Here is a 7,736-nt window from a genome sequence, read left to right on the forward strand (position 1 = left end):
GAAAGTTGTAGAGTATGGTCTGACCTTCGCGTGGATATAAAGAACGTCGAAAACGGAGCTCGTATGCGAAAGTTACGCAATTTAGAAGTTCGACGAGTCAATTACGCCCCGCGTAATTTGAGTACGCCCCGCGTACTCAGGCGGATGCAAGTTGCCTGACCGATACTCGAGTGCCACAGATCGACGAGAGAGAGAGAGAGAGAGAGAGAGAGAGAGAGAGAGAGAGAGAGAGAGATAGGTTTAAATATTCTAACTAATTATTGTATGGATATAGGGTTAAATATGAGCCAGTCATTTTGAAAACATGGATTAGGGTAAAATTGTAATCTTAGCTTTTAATTAATTTTGGTCATTAAATATTCAAATCATTAACCCCTTTAATTTAGGCAAAATCATTTATTGCTTTAAGACCCTACACAAAGAAACATTGACCTTTAATAATCCATACGCCCAAAACCATCCATCTCTTCACCTCTTAGAAGCCCATATGATCAAAATTTTGGCCTTAACAGACCCACCAAGCCCTAAATCCCTTTACGATCGGGAGAAAAAGCAGCAGTTGTGGTGTCGATCCAAGGAGGAAGACAAGGCAGGAAAGTTCAAGCAAGAAGAAGAATTTGGTTCTGGTATCGACTACAACAAGTAAAACTTCTCGGTTCTCTTTTTCTTTCTTCTTTCCCTTCTATCTTCCTTCTTCTCGATTTTTTTCTCTAACCAAGATATATAATCACCTCATATGGCTACATCAATGAAGCTACCTATCGATCCATTATGGTATGTAAAGTTGAACAAAGATCAAGTTCCTGTCGAGGTCAATCCGAGAGAGCTCAATCAGCCAATTGAAGTTCCTCAAGTTTGATCACGACATCTTTTGTGTACCAATTGTAGTTAATTGACTGATACGTTTAGCGTTCGACATTTAATCAATTAACTTTAGGGTTTTTCTTATTTTAAGGACGATGAGTGTGATTATGTGGTATGGAGCAATGGACATTGCTTGATGTGAATGTACTTAGTTGTTAACTTAAAAAGCCCTTTGTTCAGAAAAATACAATCAACCAATTTCAATTACTTGTATAAGTTCTGTTAATTCATAGAAATTTTGAAGCATGTATCAAGATCTGGATACATTTCAATCCTTGAAATTCTACATACATGCTGCTTCAAAGTAAACCTCTTCCGAAAATTCAAATTTTAGGGCTTTTTGTTGTGGTTTGGATCTTTCTTATCTATAGCAACCAAATTCATGCTAATTCTTTAGTCCTTCTGAATCATGTGGCTTCTATCAAAGATCTAGACTTCTTGTTTATCAGTCTCGTGTAATATATGATGTATTTCTTTATACAAATCATTTTGTTAATCTCACTTAATATACAGTTAAATGTTCGCAAGTGCAATAAATGTGGACAACCATTACTTGAGATATATAATCACTTCATTTGGATCTTTTAAGAATAAAAAAATGATGATTGTCATTCAAATGTGAAAAACCTGAAAGAGGGCAATAGATGCATCAGTTTATCATCATAGTCATCTAGTGAAGAATGGAAAGTAAGGCAACAATATTCGTTTAGAATGGATTAACATTTTTTCTGTCAGAATTATTAGCAGCAATATTCTATCAGAATGTATTAATGATTCACTTATATTTCAACGTTTTTATTTGATTTTTAATCATCATTAGATTTTATTCTTTCAGAATAAATATAATTGTTAACCATTATTATGTATATTCTTTCATAATGAATGTCATTTATCTATGCTTATATTTGTATTTGTTAAGAATGAATGTAATCATTGATTTTAAGATATTAAAATTCTTTTCATATAAAGTTTGTATTCCTTAAAAATTATTAAACTTGAATTCTTGATAATATATGTTTATAGTATTCTGTCAGAATTTAATGTTTTTTTAAGATAATCATAAACACATTCTTTTAGAGTGTCCGAATTAATATATTTATTATTCAATAAATCGGATTTTTAAAGTTTAGAGAATTAATTTTTTCTTAAAATCTGCAATTTTCTTTTTTTAAATTTATGTTAATTGACTAAAACACCCTTAAAATGAAATTAGATGATATTTTTTAATTATCTTTAATTTAATAATGTTTATTATTCACTTTCTTAAAATAAATAAAATGATTGAATCACAATTAATCCTACATCTATACAATAATTAGCTAGAATACAATAACCTTAGTCTCTCTCTCTCTCTCTCTTTATATATATATATATATATATATATATATATATATATATATATATATATATATATATATATATATATATATATATATATATATATATATATATTGAAGACTAATGATTTGAAGTGTGACGACCTTCTCAACCCCCGCTAAGCATCGATAGCTAAATGGTTCTACATTTGAAGATCTTTCCAAATGGTTCAACATTTGAACTTCCAGAGACATTACTTATGAAAAAACTATTATAGATAAGTTCTTATAATTTTTATTATTTTTATTATGTAAGATCAAATTTTATGAATTAGTCAAATGTTTTTAATTCTAATTTATCCTATCTTTATATTATTGAACATATAGTATTTGTATTAAAATAATAAATTTGAGATGTAAATTGGTTAACACATCCTTATAAAAAAACGATGGAGAAGAAAAATAAATATTTTTTGAACGACTGATTAGTGGTTAGAAGTTAAATTCACCAAGTTCATTAATTCTCTTATGCCTAAATTTGAACTCACGACCTCCCATCCAAGACTTTCACATCTACTAAGTGCGCTAGTCACATATTTATATGAAACTAGGCGAATGGCCAAATGTTGCGTATAAACACCTATATAGTTGAAATCTTTACAAATATATGTTTTTTTAAATATAATATTAACGTTGTTGTTAAATTTGATATATTAATTCGTATAGTAAGTTGATATAATATATTGATTATTTAAAACTTCATGAACGCAATCGTTTGAATTACATCTACCTGCGGATTACTCATAAATTAAATAAAAAAATAATATATGGTTTAACGTTATTTATAGTTGCTGTTATTGCTAATTAATTTTTTAAAATTTATTAACTTAACGTTTTAATTTCTATCATTGTAATTATACAAAACATTAAACATTGTTTTTTGTTTTTAAATATAACAATATAATCATTTATATAGTGTGATTTTTAACTATTGTTATTGTAAGTTAAATTAAATTACTTATTTGAAAACTTTTAATGATTATAAAAATATGTTTAGGAAATATTTTAGTTAAATTAAGATTATAATTTAGTTCTTGCATTTAGCACTATAATTTATCACTTTTTGTAACGCCCGTAGATCGGGGCTAGTCAATTTAAAGACGATAAGCGTCAAAAATGAGTTTCTGATAGAAGATTATTTAGAATGAATAATCTTAACTAGGTTATAGTATATGTTACAAGGATTCCGTACATATAAAGAACGTCGAAATCCGAATTATAACGAAGAAGTTATGACCTGTCGAAGTTTCGCGACAGAACCGGCACGACGCTGAATGACGTAAAAAGTGAATTTATGTTAGAGCGATATTTAGCCTTAGCGATCTAAACAAAATTCGTAGATTTCGTTAAACCGAGAGCGTGCATAAAAGGAACGCCCAAATCTGACTTCGTATGAGGAAGTTATGATTTTTCTAAGTTTCGACTTAGCGGTATGCAGCCCGAATACTCGATTTGAGATCGAGCGGTTTTTAGCCGAAACAATCTAAATGAGAATCGAAGATCTCGTTGTTAGTAGCGAAACGATGAAAAGATAGGCGAGAACGGACATCGGATGAAGAAGTTATGATTTTATAACGAAGTTTTCCTGTCCGGGCCTTCTAAAAAAAAATAATAAAAATAAAAGTCAAAATTAGCCGACGGAGTCTAAATGAAAGTTGTAGAGTATGGTCTGACCTTCGCGTGGATATAAAGAACGTCGAAAACGGAGCTCGTATGCGAAAGTTACGCAATTTAGAAGTTCGACGAGTCAATTACGCCCCGCGTAATTTGAGTACGCCCCGCGTACTCAGGCGGATGCAAGTTGCCTGACCGATACTCGAGTGCCACAGATCGACGCATGCAGTGACGTCAAAGTACGCCCCGCGTAACCGAGTACGCCCCGCGTACTGAGTACGCCCTGCGTAATTTGAGATTACGCCCCGCGTAATCCCAGACCCTCAGCCTATAAATAGAACTCGAAATCAGCCATTTTCTCTTGTTCAAACTCTTCCCTCTCTCTAAGTTTTGCCTCGATTTGCGTGCCAATCATATCCCGAAGCCCCGGTATTATTCCCGAGCCCCGAAGCGAGATTCGAAGCCCCGAGAATCCCGAAGAGCGTTATTCCCGAGCCGAAGCCCTGCCCGCGAGGAGCCCGGTTTTTGTGAAGATCTTCCAGATCTGCGGAGAGGCGCTACATCTACAAGCCGTAGTGCTGTCAGATCATCTTCTGATCAAGTGAGTGTATAGTCACTTTCATCTTACACATAAATATGAAGTATTTTATAAAATACGTGTTATGTGTATACATATATATATTGTTGTTTATATGCGTGAGTGCATAGCACTTTCTTCTAATACATAAATATAAAGTATTAGCTATGAAATACGTGCTAGGTGTTATATATCTATTTGAGATGGATTTGGAATTGATATTTTTATACGGGTGTTAAATGATTCAAATTGTGTTTGTATTTATATCTACAAAAATGTTGGGTAGAACATGGGTAGATGGAATAGTTGGTGACGATGCGACTTTGTGCCTATTTGATAAACCTTGGTGACGATGTGCCTATTGTGCAAACCGTGGTGACTATGAGACGTAGTGCCAATTATATGAACCCAGGTGACTATGAGACGTAGTGCCTATTGTGTAAGACCTGGTGACTATGAGACGTAGTGCCAATTGTATGAACCCAGGTGACTATGAGACGTAGTGCCTATTGTGTAAGACCTGGTGACTATGAGACGTAGTGCCAATTGTATGAACCCAGGTGACTATGAGACGTAGTGCCTATTGTGTAAGCCCTGGTGACTATGAGACGTAGTGCCAATTGTATGAACCCAAGTGACTATGAGACGTAGTGCCTATTGTGTAAGACCTGGTGACTATGAGACGTAGTGCCAATTGTATGAACCCTGGTGACTATGCGACGTAGTACTTATTGTATAAACCGTGGTAGCAAATGGATTGTGTGCCAGTTCCTCAGGTAAACCCTTAGGAATGAATGAAGAAAGTATAATCGATTCTTAGGGTAAAACCTTAAAGAAGATAATGGGGATGGGTATTTGGGTTGATTGTTGATAATTGAATATAATAAATGTATTATTGTGGGTTGAAAACCCTATATGCTCACCAGGCTCCCAAGCCTGACCCACTCAGTTTTCTTTGTATCACAGGTATCAATACGAAGACATAATTCACTGAGAGAATAAAGGAGATGTAAACCATTAGTGTAAATGAATGTAAGTTCTGTTTATGCTTATGTTCCTGTATTGACGATGACATCCCAAACGTTTTAAAATGAATAAAATACGTTTCTTCGAAAATGTTTTAATAACGTATCTATCATGTTTTTCTGGGGAAAAATTCCGCAACACTTTTATTAAAGAAGTACTCTGATTTTTATAAAGCATAAACAAAATCGGTCTTTTCTGGCCGTAAAAATGAGGATGTCACACTTTTAACTATTCACAAAATATTCTTTCGATTTTTTAAGTGTAACTGAAATTTATATTTAAGTTGACCAAGTAATGTTATATTTAAATTAACAATTTAAGTATTTTATCAAAACTATTCAAAAGTTGTAGCTTTAAACTGATAATGGTTTACATACAACAACATATTAAATCTAATAAATTAATTATAATTTGTTAAAAGTTGAAGACATGACTTTATACGTAGAAGTAAATATATAATTTTAATATTGAAATTTAGTTTATTTTTTATTACACTTTAGGCTGACATTTATTTAACCTTATTAATCAAATTATAATCATTAATAGAAAGACATTGGGTTATTTAAGTTGAACAAAAATTTATATTTAAGTTGACTCTGTAATATTATATTTAAATTAATAATTTAACTATTTTATCCAAACTGTTCAAAAGTTGTAGCTTTAAAATTATAATAGTTTACATACAACAGCAATTTAAAACTAATAAATTAAATATATAATATATTAAAAGTTAAAGACATAACTTTATAGGGAAAAATAAAGATATTATTTTAATATTGAAATTGTAACGCCCCGATTCTTAGGTATGGTTAATATGAGTTTTTGGATTAGGCCCTACTCGACGAGTTGGTTTACCTACTCATCGAGTAGCAGTGAGGAGGATCGCGGGTTAAGTGACCTACTCGGTGAGTCCATAATGAGACTCGGCGAGTAGAAGCTGGCAAGTGAAACCCTAATTCCTGGGGTTTGCACCCCTATTTAAAGGGACCTTAGCCTCCCTTGGACCTCCTTACAGTTCCAAAGAACCCTTGAGAGCCTTATTCATGTGTGTGTGCCTTGTGTGCGTGTTTGAAGCTTGAAAGAGAGTTATTGGAGGGAGAAGACTTGGAGGAGAAGGAGATTGAAGCAATTGGAGTGTGGGAATCAACACTCATCTCAGATATCAACTTCAAAAGGTACCCAAACCGTCATTCTCCTTATAGATCTCCTTTATTGGGTGAGTTTTAGGGTTTTCATTGAATATCAAGTTGGTATGATGAGATATGGGCTAGATCTGAAGTTGTAACTTCAGATCTGAACTCTTTTTGGGTTCTAGAAGCGTAAAGTTGCAGCTTTAGTCGTGATTGAGGTCCCCTTTGTGCATAAAGACCCATCAATAGCTTAGATTTTTCCATTTTGAGCCTTTTAAGGCATGCATGCACGTAAAGTTTGTAACTTTACGTGATAAGCATGCCCTAGAAGCTTGGATCTGTGATTTCGAGCCGCTGCATGGCTCAAAATGGATCTGTATGGAAAGAGGACTGAATGGAATCGGCGAGTCGCATGAAGATGGCCATTAAACTCGACGAGTTGGTTGAACAACTTAGCGAGTCTGATGAAGATTGTCATGAGACTCAGTGAGTTGAAGAACAACTCGGCGATTCGTATGAGTTTTAACCAAGAATATGTTCGCAAGTATATCCGTCGAGTCGCAGGGAGGGAACTCGACGGGTGGCCTTAAGGGCTGATCGGGATTCGAAGGAACTCGACGAGTCACCTCGATGACTCGGCGAGTAGCTGGGTGTACTCGGCGAGTTGAGGTCAACATGGACTGTTGACCTTGACCGAAGACTTTGACGTTGATCAGGAGTTGACTATTGGGTTATGGAGTACCTTATAAGGTTAAAGACTTATGTGTATATTGAACTATGGTTATAGGTGGTGGGGCCTGTGCCGGGTGATCTGAGAGTTGGATTTTACCTTCCGATTCGACATCTGCGAGGTGAGTTATCCTCACTATATCGATAGGGTCTACGACACCAAGGCCGACCCTTTAGTTGTTATTATTATGGTATGTTGCATGGGGTTATGATTTCTTAGTTCGGAATCGAGGTAGACAATATGTTATGATTTTATGATTCGTAGGGATTGGTGTGGTAGTGACCTGCTAGGTCGGTACTCTAGTTACAGGAGAATTCTTTGATTGTGATCAGTGAGATAGATATGTTTGATGTTTGTATATGCCAGTATATGATAGCTATGTGCACATGGTTATTTGCTTGTAGGTTGGGTTGAGGCGG

This window comes from Lactuca sativa, chromosome 2 (genome assembly GCF_002870075.4).
Source record: "Lactuca sativa cultivar Salinas chromosome 2, Lsat_Salinas_v11, whole genome shotgun sequence".
Taxonomy (NCBI): domain Eukaryota; kingdom Viridiplantae; phylum Streptophyta; class Magnoliopsida; order Asterales; family Asteraceae; genus Lactuca; species Lactuca sativa.